This window comes from Neomonachus schauinslandi, chromosome 5, assembly GCF_002201575.2.
Source record: "Neomonachus schauinslandi chromosome 5, ASM220157v2, whole genome shotgun sequence".
Lineage (NCBI taxonomy): Eukaryota > Metazoa > Chordata > Mammalia > Carnivora > Phocidae > Neomonachus > Neomonachus schauinslandi.
The window spans coordinates 46475198-46496792 of NC_058407.1; the positions used below are offsets into that span (position 1 = coordinate 46475198).

At 37.8% G+C, this 21595-nt stretch overlaps 1 protein-coding gene across 3 annotated transcripts in view; it reads right to left on the reverse strand.

Moving 5' to 3' along the window:
• Positions 1 to 9714, reverse strand: part of CNOT2 (CCR4-NOT transcription complex subunit 2) — a 119032-nt gene extending 109318 nt beyond the window's left edge. Inside the window, exon 1 of one of the 3 annotated variants that reach the window (XM_021678659.1) lies at positions 9670 to 9714. The gene's annotated coding sequence lies outside the window, so the exon portion shown is untranslated. The remainder of the gene's footprint in view (positions 1 to 9669) is intronic. The other 2 variants (XM_021678660.1, XM_021678661.1) reach the window with 2 other exon arrangements.
• Between the last annotated feature and the right edge of the window lie 11881 nt (positions 9715 to 21595).

The following is a 21595-nucleotide window of genomic DNA, read 5'->3' on the forward strand; positions in this document are numbered from 1 at the left end:
GAATGTGCGCTGAGAGACTCACTGTAAAACAAACACTAAACGCTACTTTCATTTTCCACCTTCTCTCATAAAGCAAAAATCCTCTTCTTTCGGTTAGGGAAAACAGATACTAATGGAGGTATTTCATAAAAGCGAAATGGCATAATGGGAACTTCTGAAAAGGAGGGGATACCTGTATAGGTATCATTTCCTATGAATAAATCTATCACTAACTCATATTTTTGGGGTTATTCTAATTTATCCAAGTAACGCTAAATCTTATGCCTGCAAATAATGTCAAATAACATTTAAATTTTGCCTGCCCTAAGACATATGTAACAAGTCTCACCCATCAGTGTAAAACTTCTAACCACCGGATTGGCTTATATGCATAACAAGTTCTCTGGAAGAGAGTAACTTAAGAGTTTCAGTCATATACTTCTTAATAAATAAAAAATCCTGCCAGTCTGAAAATACTCAATTTTTTAATGAAGGAAATATATTCCTTCAAGAATTTCACACCATCATGCTCGTGATTTTAATTATAATTTGTGGAATCCAAAAATCCCCCCCCAGCACAAATCTGATTATCACTAGCATTGCTAAAAAAATTGATTAATTATCCCTCATCATGTAAGAAAGTGTCCCACACAATGGCAAGTTCATTCCTTCAGCCAACTTCTCATTAAGGTCCCAGAACTCCATTAAGAACTATAGCAGATTACTTTGCAATTCTCCAAATCCTACATATTCTCCCAGGCTCAGGCTCAGTGGATCTGCAATGCTGATCGTGTGCCCTCCCCCACCTAGTGAACTCCAAATCACCCTTCAGAACCCAATTCAAACATCCCCTCCTTGAAAACAACTCACTAACTCCCTCAAACAAGGTTGCTCTCCTCTAACATGTTATCTACAGCATGCACCACAAAAAATGAACTTCAAGAATTATTCAGTCGCACCTATAACAGTGCATGGCAGTGTACTGAACCGTACAAAGAAATCTGATTAGAACATGAAAATCATTACTAATTAATTTCTAAGGAAAATCTACTATGAACAACTTTGCAAAACTAAAAACTCTTAAAGCATCTGATTATTCTCTGCTAATACAAAAAGTTTAAAATTTACTCTCCTTTATAATTTTCCAATAATACAAGCAGACTCCCAATTCCACCTCATCGCGGCCTCTTAGTAAAAAATAATCCCTCCTCCCTATAGCTTTCTATAAAAGTTATGGTAAATTGCTGGATCCACCACAGTACTTTCAACAGTTGAAAGACAAGGACTGTCTTAATCATCTCTTTTTCCCTTTAGAGTTTACCCCTATTTATGCTGAAAGCACTAAGTAACTGTTGATGAAATTTCTTGTTATCATGTGCAAAACCTGACCCCATCTCAGGGCCCTCTGTTCTTTCTGTCTGGGAAACAAACCATTCACCCAGATTTTTGCATGGCTTTCTCTTTTTTTCAGTTTCTGCTCAAATGCTACCTCCAAAAAAGGCCTTCCTTCATACCCTACTTAAAATGGTTTCCTTCTTTCATCCCTAATCAATTGCTATACCCTTTATCCCTCTTTATTCTCTTCATCACAATTACTATCTGGAATTGTTTATTTTCTGTCTCCCTCTCCAAGATGTAAGCTCCATGAAGGCAGAGACTTGTCTTGTTCACCATCATATACACCTAGCACTACAAGCAATGTCTAGAAAAGAATAAACACTCAAATTATTAAAGAATTTATGTGAAAGTACTTACAATGCTAACATTCAATCACTTGAGCCTGAAATTTAAACAATTTCTACCCAAATGTTACTCAAAAACAAGTAAATTCTATGAATTCTGCATCTGCAAAGAGACGAAAAAGTCTTGACTTTCTAAAACCACAGAATTTTAGGGTGGAAGTGACCTTGGAGATCAAGTCCAGTGGTTTTCAAACTATGCTCTGAAACACCTAAAGAGCAGGCAGAGGTCAGATTCCCTGAAGCACTGGACTACAACTGCTTTATACATATACATCTATTTTAGGATGTGTGATATACACACACACACATACAGAATACAAAAGTACATTTTACATCAAATTTAAACACTTTGGATACTGCTCTCTGCTGCCAGGTTAAATAGTTCTGCCATGGATCTCAAAGTCTGGCTTGACAGGTCCAAGAATACATCTATAATTTCTGGTAAGTGGGCAGAGATTAGAAAGGTTATAGCTTTACTTTTTTTCTAATCTAAGGCCAGACATGCTCAAATTATAAAAACTACACCCCTAAAGCACTATTTTGTGCACTAGTAAATCAAGGCAAAGCTCAAGGCATATTTGCTCAGCACATGCTGTCCTTCCAAAGTAACTGTGCAATAAGTTTATAGAATGTGAAATCAATGTGCTATAATATTACTACCTATTCTTATTATAACACAATATTATTTAAAGTTCTGGCATTTCTTGATAAATATGTTTACAATATTCAAAAACATGAACTGTCATATTTTGCCAAAGTCAAGCTTTAAACAAAAAATTTCCTGCTACCTCTCTTTCAAAAGTCTATGTTTATTATCCTGAATCTGCAAGATGACCAATTAAAAACAAAAACCTTCCACTTACACCTACTTAATCTGATAAATCAGGATAGAGTAGCATTAGCGTAGCATTAAACTGAGAAATATATTCGATGCTGAGTCCAGTCTAAGAATAAAATGGTCTTTATAATTCCCAATTAAATTTTATTTTTCTATTTTTTTAAAGATTTATTTATGTATTTATTTGTCAGAGAGAGGGTGAGCGTGCATGCATGCACACAGAGGCGAGCACAAGCAAGGGGGAGCGGCAGGGAGAGGGAGAAGCATGCTCCTCAGTGAGCAAGGAGCCCAATGCAGGACTTGATCCCAGGACCTGAGCTGAAGGCAGACGCTTAACCGACCGAGCCACCCAGGTGTCCCACCAATTACTAACTTTAATAATAATCAAAGCAGCTTGATTGTTCTATGTTAAAGTTAAAATATAAACTTATTTAAAAAGTAACCATCAAAATGACAACCATGTAAAGATGAGATAATGGGGGCACCTGGCTGGCTCAACTGAAAGAGCACACAACTCTTGATCTCAGGGTTTTGAGTCTGAGCCCCATGTTGGGTATAGAGATTATTTTAAATAAATAAACACATTTAAAATTGATAATAATGCATATGAAAGTGCTTTACAAGCTGTAAACCGTCTTTCAAAATATTAAGTAGTAAAATTAAGCCAAAAGGAATCAGGTCTTTTGAATGACATTAATTATTGCATACTGTTATGATACCACTCTCTAAAAACTCTTACAACAACAGAAAACTAAATACAAAATTTGTATGAAGGCTAAGCATAATTTACAATGTAAAAAAGAACACAAAAACACATTCCTGCCAAATATGACACAAAACCAAATGTTCCTCTCCCAAACACATTGCATTACATAATCAATCATTACATTTTGTCAAGATGCTGATACAAAATGGAGTTATGTTTCAACATCCAAACATATAAATGGTAAAATGGCATATCGATATGTTTAAAAATACGATATGTTTAAATATATCGTTATGTTTAAAAAAAAAGGCAAGTCTACATTGTTACCTAAATTGCCAGGACACATAATTTTCACTTGCTTATTTTATCATTCCTTGGCTAAGTAAAAAATTACCAAGTGTAGCTCTCATCTACTTTCACAGACAGAAAGACATTTCAATTCAGTAAAAGCAGAGAAAGGATTGGTGTCCTGAGTACTGGATCAAACTATCTTTTAAAAAAAATACCCCCTTTCTACATCTTCAGTTTTCAATATTAAAAAGTCTCTAGCAAATACATAAGCAAATGAAACATAAGAAAAGATTTCTAAAAACTTAAATGAAATGTTAGCATCTTCACTAAATACAATTCAGGGAATGTCATTTACTCTGATTTCTACCTCTCAAAAAATGGACACAAAACTGGTGTACAATCTCTAATTCAAACCCTTAAAAGCCAGATGTTTCTCAGAATTGGAATTTTTCAGGTTTTAAGAAGATAAAATAGTGTAGGGCGCCTGGGTGGCTCAGTCGTTAAGCGTCTGCCTTCAGCTCAGGTCATGATCCAGGGTCCTGGGATCGATCCCCACATCAGGCTCCCTGCTCAGCAGGAAGTCTGTTTCTCCCTCTCCCACTCCCCCTGCTTGTGTTCCTGCTTTCTCTCTCTCTCTCAAATAAATATATAAAATCTTTAAAAAAAAAAAAGTGTATATATCATTTATAACCTAGTGACTCCCAGAGTGGTCTAGGCAGCACCAATAATCAAATACATTAATATTTCTGCAGCAGAATGTTGGAAAATTAGATAGACCAATAAAGACTATGGTTAGGTTTACCAATTTCAGTTGGAATTAGCAACTATGCTTACAAAAAAAAAAAAAATTCAGTTTCAGGGCTTTTTAGGTTTTAAACTACCAATAAAGATATATTAAGTCATCTTACCTAATTTTCATAAGAAGAATGGTATAACTGGAGAACTCCTGGGCACTCAACCATTAGTAAAAAGGTGAAGAAGAAAAAAAAAAATCTAACTTCAAAAGCCCAAATCTAATAGGAGCTCGTGATTAAGCAATGGCAAATATATATTACTGTGTAAATAAAGATACAGATCTTCCTCAACTTATGATGGGTCATATCCTGATAAACCTGCTGTAAATTGAAAATATCATTATGTTGAAAATGCATTTAATATTCCTAACCTACTGAACATCATAGCTTAGTCTAGCCTAAGTTAAATGTGCTCAGAACACTTACATTAGCCTACAGCTGGACAAAATGGCACAAAGCCAATAATAAAGTATTGAAAATCTCATGTAATTTATTGAATATTACACCGAAAGTGAAAAACAGAATGGTTATATAAGGACAGAACAGTTTTAGAGGTGTACTGGTTGTTTACCCTTGTGACAGCATGGCTGACTGGGAGCTGTGAGTGGCTGCTTCTGCCCAGTATCATGAGAGTATGGTACAGCATATTGCTAGCCCAGGGAGGGAAAAAAAATCAAAATTTGAAGTACAGTTTCTACTGAAGGAGTATCACTTTTGAACCATCATAATGTCAAAAAATCATAAAATTAACCATCATAAGTCTGGGACTGCCTGTACCAAATATCTCCTTCAACCAGTGACCTTAGCCATACGAAATACAGCAAGAAATACAGACTTAAACACTCTGCCAGAGGCACTTTATTACTAATATCCTTCCCTTTCCTATACTTACTCTACATATATTTCTCTAAGAAGCTGGTTATCTAGCTTCCCTTAGGTAATTAATTAGATGCAAAACCATAAGAAAAAATTCAAGGGAGCAAAAGAATACAAGGTGGACCTTCTTCCCACCACCTTTTCCAGTCTGTTGTTTCAGGTCTAGGGACTGGGAAACAGCACTCTGAAAGCATGGAGTCAAAAGACGATCTGGCACCAGTCCAGTTTAGCGCGTATTTATTGATAACCTACTGAGTACTATGCACTATAGAAGGTACTAGAAATGTAACCATAAAAAAAAACAAAGTCCTACCTTTTAGGTAGGAAAGTACTTACAGTCCACTGGAGGTTATGGTAGATAGGGATGGACAGTAAATTACAATGCAGCGTGTTAGAAGTTTGAAGACTAAAAGCAGTACAACAGAAGGATTTGGGGACTCAGGAAAGGTTTCATTTAAAAAGTGACACCAGAGCAGAGTTTTGAAGAATAAGAAGTTTGTCAAACAACAGAGAAGTGGTAGTAAAAGTACTCCCACCTACCCACACAAAAACATATGAAAGAAAAAAAAAAAAAAGGAAAACTTTCAGGGTAGCAAATATGTCCAAAATATCTAGCTATATCTAAACAGACTTAGACTCCAAGTAAGCATATAGAAAATATTATAGTGTATCCAGAAAAGGGAAATTTTTTTCTCCTACATAACTTATTTTATATTTCCGTATTATATAAGCTATGAGATGTTACCAAAAAACAAACACTATAAACCATTTTATTATTTCATAATGGAACATACCTCAAAGTGATATGCCAAGAACAAGCTGTCAGAAAAACGTAATAGGGAATTCTTTTTCCAGGTCATCCCTAAAGTACAGACAAAGTAAATAAATGAACAAGCCATATCAGCATGGCCTGTCATAGAGAGGAGCTTTAAGAATTTAAAATAAAAGATGCCAAACAGAAAAACTAAAGCAACAAGAAAAAATATACATAGTATTTAAATTGAAGATGGAAAGGGTCAATGAACAAAACCAAGATAAAGGTTACAATTTTAAAAGCTGAAAACTCCAGGTGCCTGGGTGGCTCACTTGGTTAAGCGACTGCCATGGGCTCACGTCATGATCCTGGAGTCCCGGGATCAAGTCCCACATCGGGCTCCTTGCTCAGTGGGGAGTCTGCTTCTCCCTCTGACACTCCCCCCTCTCGTGCTCTCTCAAATAAATAAATAAAATCTTTAAAAATAAATAAAAAATAAAACCTGAAAACTCTAATGTCCATTCTGTTTCTTTTGAAAGACAGACTTTCTGTAACAGACATCAATTTTATAGCTCTTTCAAAATATCTAGTGAAAGTCACAACGTTAAGTATCACAGGTAGAAATTATCCTTAGTAAGGCAGAATGATCACCTGTATTATCAACCTGAATGATTCCTATCACAGCACTAGATCCCTTGATATCAATATTGCATGTAATTATATTCAAAAATTACAGTGCAACTCAAACTAACTCTGTCTGTAAAACTGCCCTACCTGGTACCCTGGTTTCTTTTGCTTCATTGTATTACAAAATCCACCAGAGGTCTAGGTAACAAACAAAATCTTACTTAGTAGTATCTTTTCCTAAGACTGTATCACTATTTGCATAAGCTGTCCTCACTGCCTATTCAAGTGAGCACATGGAAAGTTTGCTTTTAAATATGTAATAATAGAACAAATTTTGTACAGTTAAAAATTTCAACATAATTTAAAAATACTATTTATCAGTGCTTTTAAGGAGCAAAAAACAAACTTATTTTTACTACTCTATTAATGTCTACTCATTTCATAGATATAGATGTGAAGCATGCCTCTCTACTTTTCTATAGTATCAGAAAATCTTATGAAGCAAATTTGTCACTGAACAGGGCAAAATTATAACTTCCCATGGGTTGTGAAAAATTCTCTAAGAGTCTTTTAAGATACAAATACCTTCAATAACATTATCTACCAAAGAGATAAGAACCAAAACAACTAGGTTAGAGGCACTTCTAATGAAATCTACTCATTAATCTGAAGTACTTACTTTCTTATGAACAAAGAGAAATTTCAGGTTATAACTAAGTTAAAGTATCTCTGAAAAATCAAAAAGTAAATTAAACATCCAAATCATTAAGTAAAAATATAGGTAATTATTTCTCTTGAGGAGGAATATCATTCTGAGTTTTATCTTCAAGATCAAGTACCTCTCAAATGAAAGGGATATAAATACACTCTTACATTTTGCCCTAATTTTTCCACCACATAAATTTACTTTAAAACGGAAGTATTACAGAAACTGAGAATTTTTTACAGGCTGTATTTGTTGCTTGGTTAAACATACAGGCAATTCTCATCCCCCAAGAGTATCAGATTAGGTTACAGATATCTTTATACAGTATACTTAGAATAAAAGGGTTCTGCTTAGGATAATTTATTTTTATTGATGCAACATTAATTAGGATGCAAAAAGTATGAAAGTTTCTCAAATCCTGTCTAAATTACGAAGTATGCACAGAAGTCACTGCAATTCACTGCCCTTAAAAAAAATGAGAAAAGTACCTTTTTAAAATTAAATGAGACTCTTACAAAGTCAAGAAAATGGAAGTTTTGTCTTTTGTTACATATATAGTTATTTTTCCTTTAGATTTATTATCACAAAAGAGGAGTTCAACATACAAAGCTTACTAAAGATCCTAGTCCATTAAGCAGTATTTCAATGAAAATATCTGAATGAAGACATCTAATCATTTCAATGTAGACATTTTAACCATTTCAGTCCACTGTGATTCTGAATCAACCCTTTAAATCTGGGATGAAGTTATCTTCCAAAATTGCCAAAGATATGTGTTCACTGACATTTAAGAAATAACTGTTGTCAAATATACTAAGTATTCCCAAACAATTTAACTTAAACCCAATAGGGTAAATAGATATTTTGAAATTTCTCCCCAACACCCCATACTTTATTCCCACTTATGTTATTTCAAAAGGCAAATCAAAAGTTACACTTAACGATTCTAGAGGTCTAGAAACTCTTAATACCAAGCATGACAGGAAATGTGTTCAACTTTGAACTCGAATAAATTCAAGTACAGCCTCCCTCGTGAACAGATTTTAACTCAGTACTTTCTACCATTTCTCCAAGAACGTAAAGGTTGATATCAATGTACTTAATTATTAGAACAGGTCCAGAAAATTAAGAAAGGAGTGAAGATTCTTTGACCAAAAATTCTATAAAAATGAAAGAGAATGTGCTGCATTCGGTCTTCTGGATGTTGAAAAGTGAAGGCCTCTCCTAGGATTCAAAGGAAGTTGATGTTTAGGTTCCTTCCGAGAGGGTGGTACCCGTATGTAAGACTTTTGTGGTGGTTTATACCACATCCAGAGGGGCTGAGATAAAAAACCTTGGAAGTGCTTTTATAAAAAAAAACTAGAATCCTCATTCGCTGAGAACTAACAGTTAACAAGAGTCAGAGGCTTTCTCTCCTAGATGGACAACAGCCTCAACTAAAAACTGGGAGGGCCTCCTTCAACCCCACTCATTTCTTCCGTAAAACTTTTAAGTTAGACCCAAGACAGCACAAGGTGGAGAGGCCCCGGCGGAAGTAGAAACCTAGGACTAGCAACTTCACAAACAGAAGCGTCTCGGGTTCCTCCGCCGCCCCAGAACTATCCCGTCTCAGTCTCTATCACTCCACGCAAGCTTCACCCTCCGGGTGCGGTGGCAGAGAAAGCATTACAGTTGCACTCCTCATTCCACCAACCATACCCTTTGGTATCCTAGGGCCTGGGGGCTCCTGAGGCCCGTTAGCCAGTCCCGTGTCCCCCCCCACCCCATCTATTACATACACATACACACACACACACACACACACACACACAAGTTGCAGGTGATGTGGGTGTACTGAGAAAATGTGAACAGCCAGAGACCGCGGCAGCTGCTGGGAACGCGGCAGCCCCGTCTAAAGCGGACCCGGGCTCCTCGGCCACCGCTGCTGCCGCCTTCTCTTCCCCAGGAAGCAGCGCGGCGGCGGCGGCGGCGGCTCCTCCGCGCTGGCGGGAGCCCGGCGGAGCGGAGTCTAGAGGAAGCCTCAGCTCCCGCCGAAGGGACCAGGCCTAGGATCCAGGGTTGCCGCTGCAGCCACCCAAGTACAGCGACGCTTTACGTCCCGTCCACCACCCTCCCCATACACACCCCCTCCCTCCTCCACCGCCGCCACCCCCCCCTCCCCGCCCGCTCCGCTCTCCCTCTCTCGATTGGAGCCGAGACAAAAGCAACGGGAAGCGGCGGGCCAGGACGCTGCCCGCGGACCCCGGGCGCGGCCGGACCGGCCCCGAGGCATTCCCCAGCCTTGAGGGGGCCCCGAATCCGCCGCCCCCGCCGCGCGCCCCGCTGCCAGACTTCCGAAAAATTGCCAAAAACTCACCGCATGAATTTTCTTGTCCCGCGGATCCAAGATGGCGACGTATCCACCGCGGAGGCTGCTGGGAGCAAGACCTTTACCCTCTGACCCTCGCCGTGACCCCCGTCGTTCCGGCTTCACTCAAGGCGGCGGCGGAAGGTGGGAGCGGCGATTGCGGACGGGACAGGGTTGGGGGTGGGTAGACCGCTTCCCGCGCGTTCAAGAAGGGGTGGGGAGAGGCGCTTCACTCCCTCACCTTTTTCGCCGCGGCTTCCAGCATGTCTCTCACCGACTTACCGGGAGGCGCGTAGCCTCTTCGCAGCCGTTATAACGAGCAGGGCCTCTGCGGCTGCTACAGTTCCCCTGGGGCTGGGTTGCTCTGCACTGAGCACGGGCCCTGGGTCCGTCGCGGGCCGCGGGGTCCAGGGGCGGGGAATGGTGAGGTGGCGTCGGCCCGCCCTCCCTGGGGACGCGGAGCGTGTTTGTGTTTGTGTTAGTGTCGGACACCACGCCCCTCCCACGTCCGCCTGGAAGGGCCCCCACACCCACCCCACCCCCGACTCCCACCACCCTGAAGCAAAACTGATCGCTGTCCCCTTTTCCTCCCTCAGCCCCCGCAACCTCCGGTGCTTGTGCACGCACTTCCAGGGACTGGCAGCATGTCACCATCACCTCCTGAGAAGTGAGTTCCCCTCTGCTGAAACCGTTGGTATTTTCTACTCACCACCCTTCCCTTTTTTTTTTTTTAAATTTGGTGGGAGGGAGCTTATTGGGGAGCAAGGTTTTAAAGCACTATTGAATGAGCTTGCGCTAGCCGAGTTAAATTTATAGCACTTTCTCTCGCTCCTACTCCCCAGTCCCCACCTAAGCTTCAGTGACCAGCTGGGCTGTAAGCAAGACCCATTGAAATTATGGTGGCTTTGGTGGAAACTTCAGGAGAGTGAAGTCTCTGTTTTTCAGAAAAACAGTTGCCACTCAGAATTAAATTTATGTTCTTTGAAATAATCTCTCTTTATTCCTTTGTATATCGATAAACGCTTTCCTTTTTGTTACTATTCGACAGTTTTGGACTTAAGAGTCTCTGCATGTGTGTTTCGGAATTGTGTAGTTTCATAAAGTGAATTGTTATTTTTTTCTATTTGAATGATAGAACTTATGAATGTAAAGTATAAGCCATTTGGAGTAAATAAAATTTCTACTTCCTTGGTGGTTTCTTTTATATAATCACTTTTTCTTTCCAAATAAAACTCATTGTAATCCAATTTAAAATTTATGATTGAAGGGCAGAGGGCATCTGTCAGTCTTAAGTGGCAAGAAAAATAAGCGTATTATAAAATGAAAGGTGACTTTGTTATGTTTACGAAATGCAAGGTATTTTTACATATTAGTAAATGCTGTGTGAATTAATTCAAGCTCTGAATGGTGCTGATGTAGCCAGTAGAAAATATTTTGCCTGATTATTCATTTCATTAAACATTCTGCTTCACTGTTTTTTACTTCAGGAAAATTCAAGGAGGAACAACATCTCTTTATGTCCTTTCCTCCCCTACCCCTAACAGTTCCTTCCTACCTCTTCAGCATTCTCTTCTACTCTGTAAGATGGTGTGTTAGAAGACTGAATATGCCTCTAAGTATTTGTAATCCAGCTTCATCCTGTTCTCACCCTTCTCATTGCTTCCTTTCTATTTCTGTCATGTACCAAACTCTTTCCCGGCTGTAGCAGAGACTGTTAGTTGTCCCTAAAATTTCTCCATTTTTTTAATACTAATAGACATGGACACATGGCTGTCCAGAATAAAGACTATTTTCCAGCCTCTCTGTAGCCATGTGGTAGTTCTGGCCAATGTGATATAAACAGATATGTCATGTGGCACCCCTTTAATACCATCCTTAGAATACAATCGGTGCACACCTTCAGTCCTTTGTTTCTTTTCGTCTTAATATCCTGCATCCTGGAATATGGATGTGATAGCCTGGAACTCTGTCAGTTTGGGCTCTAAGCAAAATCTTAAGCTGGTGGAAACCTGGGTCCTTGAGCCCCTTGTGGAACACCATACCAGCCCTACACTCTATGTTCAAATTTTGATGTGAGGGAAAAATAAACTTCTATCTTATTAAAGCCACTCTTTAGGGTCTCTTGTTCTCAATTGAATTTAATCTTAACTGGTACTCCATCTCAGGACCTTTGCACTTGCTATTTTTTTTTCTGCCTGGGATATGCTTTCTCTATGTCTGTATGGCTAACTCATTCTCATCCTTCAGGTCTTAACTCAGAAATCATCTCTGACAGGCCTTCCCTGGCCACCATATTTAAAGTAGCTCCTTTTCCCATTTATTCTGTTTTTTAATAGCATTTGTAATTTATCACTATCTTTATTGTTTTTTATATGACTCCTTTCATTCTACTAAAAATTTAAGTTACATGAGAGCAGGGACTACGTTTGTTTTGCTCACTGCATTATTCACACATAGTAGACATTAGATAAGTCATGTTAAATGAATGGGACAGTGAATAAATAAAGCAATGAATGGATGAAGTAGATTCTTATCTAAGATTAGGTAATCTTTTTTTTTCTTTTTAAATATCTTGAAAGGTTTCCTTCACATAATGTGTAAAATCCAAGCTAGGAAGCAGCTAGGAAAAATAGTGCTAAACTAATGGAATTAGCTTCCAATCCTGGATAATAAAGACGTATACCTTTTTTTGGGAAATTGATAAGACTATTACACGAAAAACCGCTTAATTGGTTTGGCATACTTGGCCAATCAGAAGTCAGTATCACATCTGGGGCAGAAATTTCCACTCTGTAGTGGTCTGATTTATTATGTAACTTACTGGACCTCAGATTCTTCATCTAAAATGTAGGTAAGAGGAGTGCCTGGGTGGCTTGGTTGGGCATCCCGTTCTTAATTTCGGCTCAGGTCATGATCTCAGGATTGTGAGATTGAGCCCTGTGTCAGGATCCATGCGCAGTGGGGAATCTGCTTGAATTTCTCTCCCTCTGCCCCTGCTCCCACTCACACACACTCTTTCTCTAGAATAAATAAATCAATCTTAAAAAAATAAAAATGTAGATACAAATCTTAAGCTTTGAATGGTAATATAAAAGTTTAATAGTCCGACTTATGAGTGACATGTGTTATACATTACTTTGGTCATCAGGTGTTATTTTAACAAGTGATTATGTCTTGATAATACTGGCAAGGATTTAGAGAAACAGTGCTTCTTAAATGTCTGAGAATATAAATCCCCACACTTCAAGAGTGCAGTTCGACAGTATGTATCAGAAGCCTGGAGCATGTGCATTTGACCCTGAAATTCCTCTTCTAGAAATGTATCATAAGGAAATAAGAATATATGTAACAATTTTATTTGCAAGAGTATTCATTATTGCATTGTTTATGAGGGTATTGGTTAAATAAGTTAAGCTATATACATATAATGGAACAGTATTCAGCCGTTAAAAATGATGTGGAGGAGGGGCACCAGGCTGGCTCAGTCCAGAGAGCATATGACTCTTGATCTAAGGGTCATGAGTTCGAACCCCGCATTGGATATAGAGATTACTGAAATAAAATTTCAAAAAAATGTGGAGGAAATTTTATTGACATGCTATATTAAGTGTAAAGAGAAAATTTAAAATGTAGAGTTAACCCTTGAATAATTCAGTGGATGGGGCACCTAACCTCCCTCCCCTACGTAGTCAAAAACTAATAGCGTGCTATTGACTAGAAGCCTTACTGATGATATAAACAGTTAACACATATTTTGTATGTTATATGCTTTATGTATTGTATTATAACAAAGCAAGCTAGGGAAAAATATTAAGAAAATCATAAGGAAAATACATTTACGGTATTGTACTATATTTGTATAAGTGGACCCATGTAGTTCAAACCTGTGTTCTTCAAGGATCACCTGTAATTCCAGTTTTGTGAAAATTTGTAAGTCTCCCAAAGATCTAACATGATATGCACAAAGGGTTATTCAGCCTTGCAGAAGTATTTTTATTTACAGCTATTTTTATTTCATTATTTCTATTTAATAGTTTTTTAATTTCCATAGAATAAAAATTGTGTATAATACTAATTAAAAGGCTACTTCTCTTTTTATAGAAACAAGTGGATAATTTGGGGCAATAGTATGACATACTCATTTGCCAAGCTTAATGTCTTTTATTCTTTCTTCTGCCCTATGCCCCACAAATAATTACCAATTCTTGTGTATATTACCTTCTAATTAAAACATAGTAATAGCAGCAACAGATGTAGCAGACACTTAAGATTCATAACATGCCAGGCACTCTTGTAAGCATTTTACCTATATTAACTCCTGAAATCCTTGCAACTACTTTATGTGCTAGAAACTACTAAAATCTGTAGTACAGACTAAATTCTGTGTTAGATCAGAAAAAAAAAAAAGAGGGGGCGCCTGGGTGGCTCAGATGGTTAAGCGTCTGCCTTCAGCTCAGGTCATGATCCCAGGGTCCTGGGATCGAGTCCCTCATCGGGCTCCCTGCTCAGTGGGGAGCCTGCTTCTCCCTCTCTCTCTCTCTCTGTCTCTTATGAATAAATAAATAAAATCTTTAAAAAAAAAAAAAAGGACTGATGCATCAGGGATAATTTCACCAAGTGGCTGTTTAAATGCCATGTTAAATGACTGGTTAGATGTGGATGAAAGGAAGGGACGTTTTCAGTGAGGGAAATAACATGAGCAAAGGCAGATTGTATTTCCTAGGGCCGCCATACAAAGTACCACAGACTGGGTGTCTTTTTTTTTTTTTTTTTAAGATTTTATTTATTTATTTGACAGAGAGAGACACAGCGAGAGAGGGAACACAAGCAGAGGGAGTGGGAGAGGGAGAAGCAGGCCTCCCGCAGAGCAGGGAGCCCGATGCAGGGCTCGATCCCAGGACCCCGGGATCATGACCTGAGCCAAAGGCAGACGCTTAACAACTGAGCCACCCAGGCGCCCCCCACAGACTGGGTGTATTAAACAACAAATCATTTCCTCACAGTTGTGGAGGCTAGAAGTCAGACACAGTTGCTTTCTCCCCAAGGGCCTCTGTGCTTGGCTTGTAGATGGCTCTGTTCATAAGCTTACATGGTATTCTCCCTGTATGTGAGTTTGTTTCCAGCTTTCCCCTTCTTATAAGAACACCAGTCATATTGGCTTAGGGCATACTCATATGACTTCATTTAACATTAATTATCTTTTTAAAGCTCCTGTCTTCAAATACAATCACATTCTGAGGTAGTGCAAATTAGTACCTCATAAATTTGGGGGGAACACAACCCAATTCGGGCCAGCTCAGAAGCAGAAATGAGCATGGGCCAGGAACTAGAACCAGACTAAGAGAAGCAGAAGGAGGCTAGTGGAATTTATGTAGAATATGGTGGCAGATTTTGGAGTGTTTTAAAATGCAGAATGTAGAAATGTTGATAGTTGGCTTTTAATAAGTCACTGCTAATCAATCCATTCCCAAGGTTTAGTTAGCACCACAAAGGAAAAAAATAAATAAATAAGGGCCCCTGGGTGGTGCGGTCGGTTGGGCAGCTGACTCTTGGTTTCAGCTCAGGTCGTGATCTCAGGGTCATAGGATCGTGGAATCCAGCCCGACGCTGGGCTCCATGCTCAGTGCAGAGTCTGCTTAGTTTCTCTCTCTGCCCCTCCCCACTGTGTTTACAAGCAGGTGCGTGCGCTCTCTCTCCCTCTCTCAAATTTTTTTTTAAAGTCAAATAGAATCATTTGTAGTATATCTTTTATCATACCCACTTTTATCACCTAACACCACCACTGTCATCTTGCAAAGATAATTACTTTAAATGATCTATGAATCAAAAAAAATATCTATGAATCATCTCTAAATTAACATGATGTAGGGGTGCCTGGGTGGTTCAGTCAGTTAAGCATCTGCCTTTGGCTCAGGTCATGATTGATCCCAGGGTCTTGGAGCCTAACCTCGAGTTGGGCTCCCTCTTCAGCAAGGACCTGCTTTTCTGTCTCCCTCTGCCCGCTGTTCCCCCTGCTTGTGCTCTCCCACTTTCTCTCCCTCTCTGTCAAATAAAGAAAATCTTTTAAAAAATGTGATGTAATTTTTTCCCATTCAAATCACTTTTATACAATAAAAGTTTTTTCCACATCATGCAAAAGAATCAACAAAATACTTTTTATTTTGCTTACTCAACTACATGAACTGTTGAATGTTTAAATGCTGTTTTTTTAATAATGCCAATTACTCTGTATGAATTATAAAGTATCTTTCACTTAAAGTAAAATAACTTCCCCAAAAGTTTCAAGATTCAATGAGTATGTAATAGTAAATCAATTTAAAACACATGTAATCAGCCAGTACATTTTTTCTGGCAATGAAAAATTAACTGAAATCTGTTTAAAAGAGAAACAGGGATTAAGTACTGAAATGATAGTGGGAGTGAAATTAATGTATATATACACAATAGGTTGATGAAAGAATTATCTGGGCTTTTTAAATAGTGATTCATTTAGTGATAGTCATTCGAATGCTGAATGTTAACCTGTTTTGTAACTGAGGAACTTAAAGTGAAAATACATTCAGTATAAAAGAAAATGAAGATTATGAAGACAATGAAACAATAAAGATTATGAAATATATAGATCCCAGGAAAACCTTGGTCCTGGTAGAAGCGATCTAAACTGCTCCCTCCCCCACTTCAACTGATTCCATCCTATTCAGTCCTCTTGCTCTCAGGAACTGTTTTATGTTTAACCTAAAATTTTTACATTGCTTTTTTGTTTTTGGATTTTATTTTTATCCCTTGAAACTTCCCACATTGCAAATTGTTCATGGATGAAATATAGAGCTTAGCAGATTTCTTTTTCTACAAAACTATGGTATAAACTTGCTCAATTTTCCATCTGATCGCTAATAAATGTTATACCACGGAATTTGTAAAAGAAATCCCTTAAGGACTAAATGTGTAGAGCATGCTGCAAAGTCCAAGAAGTAAACAAAAAATGAGTATGTAAACCTACATCTGGACCACCACAGTACTGAGTCCTGACAAAATCATAACACGGGAAAAATTTTTTTAGAGGGGTGTGGTTCAGGGGCATCTGGCCCTCTCAGTCAGCAGAGCATGTGACACTTGACCTCCAGGTTGTAAGTTCAAGCCCCATGTTGGGTGTAGAGATTACTCAAAAAATTAAATTAAAAAAAACCACAGTTCAGTCCTGAAAGGGTTAAGTAGAAACCGTAATATTGTTTCTAACCATCCGTCACACATTACAGTGCTTGAAAACAAAAGTCTGGCACAAAAAATTATACACATTCAGTGTACATCAGAAACAGTAGTTTTGGAAATCAAAAGTAAATAACCTGGTTAATAATTGAGAAACATATTGTTTCATAAAGGAACTCTTTGTCAGTTACCTGGTTAAACATGAATAGTTAATTTAGTTCTCAAAAACTGCATTGGAAATTTTCTGTGAGTACCCATGATACCAGTTACATTTAAAGATTTATTTATTTTAGAGAGAGAGAACGAGCAGGAGGGGCAGGGGGAGAGGGAGAGAGAATCTTAAGCAGACTGCCTGCTGAGCGCAGACCCCGATGCCAGGCCTCATATCACGACCCTGAGATCATGACCTGAGCCAAAACCCAAAAGTCAGTTGCTCAACCGACTGGGCCACCCAGGTGCCCCAAACCAGTTTCATTTAAAACAAAATGGTTGTCACAAGTCTGTTAAGTAAGAGAAACAAATATTTCACTAATTAATACATACACCAGGATGCCTTAAGTTGCCAAGGTTTAGGAAAACTCAGCAACAAGTTAAATATACTTGTGTTCAACTCTGAAACCTTTCAAAATATGCAGGGAATAAAGCCTTTGGCTCACCTTCCCAGTCTGTGACAAATTCAGTAGAACTAATGAAAACTGTCATTGGATCATCAACTCGGCTTCTATGCATATTTTTAAAATTGCATAAAATAATAAGAGCATAAGATCTAAAAATCTAAAAAGAAAAAAATAGAACAGGGGTGCCCGAGTGACTCAGTCAGTTAAGAATCTGCCTTTGGCTCAGGTCATGATCTCAGGGTCCTGCGATCGAACCCCAGGTCGGGCTCCTCACTCAGCGAGGAGTCTGCTTCTCTCTCTGCCCCTCCCCCTCGCTCGTGTGTTCTCCCTCTCTCAAATAAATAAATAAAATCTTTCAATAAAAAAAATTAGAACATACTGTACTTGAAGCATTCACCATTCTAAAATGAGTCATTGTGAGGGGTGCCTGGATGGCTCAGTTAAGCGTCTGACTCTTGGTTAAGCATCGGACTCTTGGTTTCCACTCAGGTCATGGTCTCAGGGTCATGAGATAGAGCCCCACGTGGGGTTCTGCGATCAGTGCAGAGTCTCTTTGTCCTTCTCCCATCCCCTCTATCCCTCTCCCGTGTGTGCACACATGCACATGCATGCTCTCTCTTTCAAATCTTTAAAATGAGTCATTGTGATGATGAATGACCAGCATCTCTAATAATGCCATAATTTGGGGAGGGGGATATGTTCCATTGTACGTATTCTTTTTAAGATCACTTTTTTTTTTTTTTAAGATTTTATTTATTTATTTGACAGAGACACAGCGAGAGAGGGAACACAAGCAGGGGGAGTGGGAGAGGGAGAAGCAGGCTTCCGCCGAGCAGGGAGCCTGATGCGGGGCTCGATCCCAGGACCCTGGGATCATGACCTGAGCCGAAGGCAGACGCTTAATGACTGAGCCACCCAGGCGCCCCTTAAGATCACTTTTTAAGAGACTCTACTGTTTAGTTATAAAAACATTTTATTCTACTTGAGAATCAAACTTAAGCATTTTGTGAAACCTCCTTATGATGTCTACAGTGACTATCTCAAACACAAAAAAATTTATCTTCAACCTGTTACCTATACATTTCATGGAATATTTGACACTTAAAAATACCAAAATGACAATGAAATTAAAGGAATTTGGGCAGTCCCTTAGGGTTTCTTATATAAGAATTTCTCCTATAATTGCGTTTCCAAAGTTTTGCATTATTTTCATGGCACTTTCTGAACTCCATAGATTTTCTGTATCCTTGTAGAATTGTTTTCCAGATATAAACATAAAAGGATGCTTTTAATATGACCAATTTTGAGGATAATAGAATAAATACTTTCTCATCTGAATATATTGTTCTGTTCTGACATGGTATCCGTTTATTATTCATTATTCAAATGTGATTGGATCTCAGTTATGTGCCACACGTGTTTTATTGTCATGTAATTCTCAAACTATGTGATAGGTATAATAGTATAATTTCCTCCATTTTCTTGTATGCCACATGTATATAGCAGATCTCTAATTTAAATATGTGACCATATTTTGCCCTTCAAATATCCTTATCCTTATATTGAATTACTATTTTTATTCATCACCTTTGGAATGGATCACAGCAATGTTAAAGCTGCTTAGTATTTTGACCCAAACATTAAAGATGTTATTACCCTCCCATGCTTTTGTGGATCACTATCTGTAAAAATAGCCTAAAAGGAAAACCAAATAAAAGTTAGAAGAATATAAGATTTTAGAAACTAGAAAGTAGCTGCAACAAACCAATCAGCACAAGAAAACCTCAAACAGCAATTAGAGATAAAATAGGAGGTCAGTATTGGCCTGATAATAATTATAGCTACCACTTAATTTGGCATCTACTAAACTGAAACCATCATAATTACATTATTTCACTAAGCTGCATAACATGAGATGGGTAGTATTCACACTGCACAGATGAGGAAATGGAGGCTCTAAGAAAGGTTGTCTTCAATTATACAGATTATTTCCACCTTCACAGGCTTCACAGCCTGTTCTCTCTTTTTAAAAAAATGTAGTTTGTAATATTGTGTATTTTATATTATATATATATGTGTGTATATAAAATATATAATAAATATATATAAATAATATATAATAAAAAATATATATATTTTGGTGGGGAAAGAGCCCATAGATTTCATAAGATTCTCTAAGTGCTCCCTAGTGAAAAAGTCTTAAGAACCACTAAAATTCACTGTTGGGTAGGCACCTAGGCGACTCAGTCATTTGAGCCTCTGACTCTTGATTGCAGCTCTGACTCTTGATCTCTTGAGATCAAGACCCACATTGGGCTCCACACTGAGCCAGATAGATAGATAGATAGATAGATAGATAGATAGATAGATGATAAATAGATGATTGATAGATACATAGATGATAGATAGATAGATAGATAGATAGATAGATAGATAGATAGATAGATGATAGATAGATAGATAGATAAAACCACTTCTAAACTAAAGTCGGACTTTAAAAAAAACCTGACTGGGTTCAGTGCATTTGTTATGAGAAAGAAACTCTTAAGATATCTTGGTTGAATCAGTCAAATGAATAAATATAGAGAACCTACATAGATAATAAAAATTCTGGTTCAACTAACAATTATTGAGTTCCTATTATGCACCAGCCATACAGATTATATAGTACAGTTGCTCAATCTTGAATAATAAAGGAACACCATATAAGAATTTTTGTGTATTCCCAATATGATAAATTATTTTTATTATAAAGTTATCCCAATATGTGCTATGTGAACATAGAAAACTTGGTGTAAATCTGTGCTGATAGCTCTTTTTTAACTATTAAACTAGAAAAAATAGAAATTAAGCTAAAATATTTGAAATTAATAACATTAATTTTAATGTAACAAAGAAAAAAACAATATTGTTTTGCTGAGCCTAAATCATCATTGGACATCATTAGAAATTAATACAGCACACATTTGTTTTAATTTGGAATATCTGTATTACTATATGATAATTCAAGTTTCCCACCAGTTTTCTCTGTTAAAACTTTTTTTAAAAATCTTTGTTTCAGAACCAAGCAGTCTCAATATTTGACCTTTACCTGGCATGTATGCATCATTCGTTTGTTTTTATTCTTTATTATATCCCAGAGCAATTTAAGTTTTATAGCTTGGCTCTAACTCAGTTATAAACACAGAAACCTGGCATTCAAATCATGTGAAAGTATGTATTTATATAATGGTCTTCCCTGTGATCCAAAGTATAGTTACATTTTGAAGTTATTTTTGAAATAAGATTTCAAAACTAAAGGTTTTTGATGAGAAATCACAAATATTCAAAAATATATTACTGAATCACTGGAAATTTGAGAAGCAAAGGTTAAGAGCTTGGGGTTTTAGAATAGTTCAGAGCTGGAATTTTATCCAACTATATAGCTACTCTATATGAAGTAGCTAGAACTTATAATCAGTCAATTAAGGTGTTTTTAAAAGACTGCTTGGGAGGGGGGGTGCCTGGCTCGGTCAGTTGGTAGAGCATGCGACTCTTGATCTCCAGGTTGTGAGTTTGCCCATGTTGGTCGGAGAGATTACTTAAAAATAAATAAAATAAAAGACTGCCTAGAATAGAGGCGTACACCGTATGTCATAAAACACTTGTATTTCATCGGTGTAAGTAAGTTTAGTTCCTATTAGCTTCTAGATTTTAAAAGTTGTGCTATCTGCTAAACCTTTGACTGGTGATAGTGGTGATCTTGGACAAATATTATCTCCATACCTTCTCTTTTCCTTTTAATGAAACAGCCTACAATTAGCAAATCAGTCTTCATAAGCATAACCCACATAGTGGGCATAGAACAGTTAAATGGCAAAACCCAGAGAAACAGCCAATTATTCACTTACGCAGCCAATTATTCACTTACAAGTTCAGCAGCTGCTACTAGGAGATATTTGTTAGTGTAGCATAAAAAGAAATCATAACACATAAGACTTCTAAATAGGAGGGAAGACCTTTTCTGGTAGCCTCATCCCAAAAGCTAGTTTTTCCTGCTAAAAGCCAAAGAATCTTTTTTCTCTTTTTCTTTCTTTCTTTCTTTCTTTCTTTCTTTCTTTCTTTCTTTCTTT